Below are 2,655 nucleotides of genomic sequence, written 5' to 3'. Positions count from 1 at the left end.
GGCTTAATACCTCTGACCACGTTGTTGACAGCAGTGACCTGGGGGTCAGAAATGCTTCCTGGGGCGATGCCCATGTTGTCCCCATGTCATTTGAGCACTGTCACTATCGTTTTGGGCACTTTTTAGGCTTTCTACAGACTGCCGGGGGTGCCGCCGCAAAAATGCTCGGGTCTCCCATAGACTAACATTGGGCTCGTTGCTCGGGTCGAGCACCCGAGTATCACGGTGAGCTTGGCCCGAGCTTCAAGCACCCGAGCATTTTAGTGCTTGCTCAACACTACAACTCTTCTCTCTGGCTAATATGGGACAGCAAGAAGGAGACCTACATGGATAGACCGGGGTTTTCTTCTTGAGGCATACATTTTGTTATTTACTGACCTTAAGAGGCTGCAGGATAAAGATGCTTTGGAAAAGAGATAAAGTCATTGAAACAATCCATCGGATAGAACTATCCTTTCCGTACAGGAACCCATACATCATGGTGAAGTAGGTGGAAACCACACTGATGGAGATCAGTATGGACCACCCAATGAACAAGAACCACCAAGGCAGTCGCTTCTTTTTAACTTGCTGCTTTTGTTGGGGCCTGCATGGGTATGATAATAGTATGTTAGTGTAGTATGTAGTGTTAGGACCATGGCCCTTAAATTGTCTCTTAGTGGCCTTGTGTCTTACCTCTGTGAGGGTAAAGGTGGGACAGATTTGTCTAATACATGCAGGAGAGCTTGTAACTGTGTGAGGAACTCTTCATGCTGTTGCTTGTCTGGTACCTGCTGGCTTCCCAGCTGCTGAAGATCTTGGGACACTTTCTTAAGTTTTCGGAACACGTAATGTGCACAGAACAAGGCATGTAACTCAACGATGGAAAGCTGTGCCAGAGGTGCCGAAGAGGACAACGCTAGAAAGCAATCATAGAGATAATTAAAATGGGCAAATAGTGGAAAAACGCACAATGAACCTTTAGGGCAACTTTCCACGAGGCAGATTAGTTGCAGAATTTTCCTCCTCGCATTCTAAGAGCTATAACTTATAAAGTTTTACTAGGGCTTTTTTTTGTGGTACGAGCTGCAATTTTATTAATACCATTTTGAGGTCCATGCGACTGTCTGATATCTTTTTGTTCCATTTTCTTTTTTAGGTGAAGTGACCCAAAATACACTAATTCTGCCATTTCGACTTTTTCTCTATTTCGGTATTCACCATATTGGATAAATATTAAAACTATTTTATGACTTCAGGCATTTACACACATAGCGACGCCAAATGTGTTAATTTTTTTATTTTATTAATTAAAAGGGGGTGATATACACATATACTTTTTTTTTACAATACACTGCAATACTTTAACAGTGCAGGGTATTGCAAAATTACCTACAGGCTGGGATTGGTCAGTGAATATATTCTCAATGGGGAGGCGGGAAAAAAGCCACTGACAGACACCTCCCAGGAGAGCAAAAAAATCTGGTGTTACATCTCCACTTCCCTGATCCTTCTCTTCTCCAACATCATCTGTCGGATGGGAATCAGGGGGCCTCTATAGGAGTGGTAGTTGAAACTAGACTTGCACTGATGCTTCTATCCTCCATCATGATCAGCCGGAGGAGATTTGGGAAGAATTTATACACCATAGATGGTTACCAGGTCCCGTAGGTTTGTATGACTTTTCTCTAATGTGTAGGGGGCCTTAAGAATGTTAAGTATCATTCCTTGTAGGAACTGTGATGGTGGCCAGATGGCAAAACATTGCACAGATATAGGGACTTTTAGCGGATTGAAATTTTTGCAACATGTCCTGTTCTGCTATCGATAGGTGGTGAAACTTACAGTCATATCTGTACACATTGTGCCTCTTTTTCTGCCACTTTCTTAGCAGGTATACATTTCTAAAGAGGTTGTAAAGAGAAATTTTGTACTCACGTCCAGGTGTTAGCTGCTTTTGCAAAAGGTGTGAGATGATCTGCAGGAGGACTGTAAAGTTTTCATTCGATTCTTGATCCAGATCCACTTCTAATGTATTCCGAGAAGTTTGGCTCAGAGTCCGAACTGTTTCTGACAGGTCCTAATGAAATAGAAAAAGTTTTTATGAAAGTGTAAAAAGCACTGCAATAACTTCCCGCCACCAAAAAGTCCACTCACAGCTTTGTTCTCACCTTCAGAACCGTGTTGAAACTTAGCTGGACGGGTGAACTCTTTTTCGCATCGGGAACTTGTTTTCCCTTCTTAATTTTGCCCTTTGAGCCTTTAGTTTCTTTGGGTCGAGTGTTTCGGAAAATATAGATAATGAGTAAATTGACAGGAAACATGAGAATTGCACTTTCAAAAGCTATCATGATGTCCTTCCATGTCAGAATGAAGTTGCCTGCGAAATAAATAATCAGGAGCGTGATGGAAAAGAAGTATTACAAGAACACAGTGGACGATCAAGAGAAACTACTCACCAACACTAATGAGCACCGGATAAGCGGTTTGAGGGAGCTCCCAGAACATGAGGTTGATGACAATGGTACAGAGGAGAAGACACATACAGCAGGACACTCGCTGGACACGTGTAAAGACACTACGGGCTGGGTGATTGAGGATGGAAATCCAGATGTGTTCATCACGAAGGCCCCTAAGGGTCTTCTGCAAAAATATATTCCTTGCAAAACAATACAG

General features: G+C 42.7%; 1 long non-coding RNA gene across 1 annotated transcript; it reads right to left on the bottom strand.

Moving 5' to 3' along the window:
* Window positions 1–715: 715 nt before the first annotated feature.
* On the bottom strand, window positions 716–2,297 carry LOC141174382 (uncharacterized). The gene is made up of 3 exons (XR_012252868.1): window positions 2,151–2,297; window positions 1,918–2,059; window positions 716–898 (listed from the first exon to the last, which is right to left on the bottom strand). It is a non-coding gene; the product is annotated as an uncharacterized lncRNA (long non-coding RNA).
* Between the last annotated feature and the right edge of the window lie 358 nt (window positions 2,298–2,655).

This window comes from Phyllobates terribilis, unplaced genomic scaffold (assembly GCF_046119375.1).
Source record: "Phyllobates terribilis strain yellow unplaced genomic scaffold, ASM4611937v1 Scaffold_13__5_contigs__length_258822181, whole genome shotgun sequence".
Classification (NCBI taxonomy): domain Eukaryota; kingdom Metazoa; phylum Chordata; class Amphibia; order Anura; family Dendrobatidae; genus Phyllobates; species Phyllobates terribilis.
Note: the sequence above shows the minus strand (reverse complement) of the source record. Positions and strands in the feature narration are given on the sequence as shown.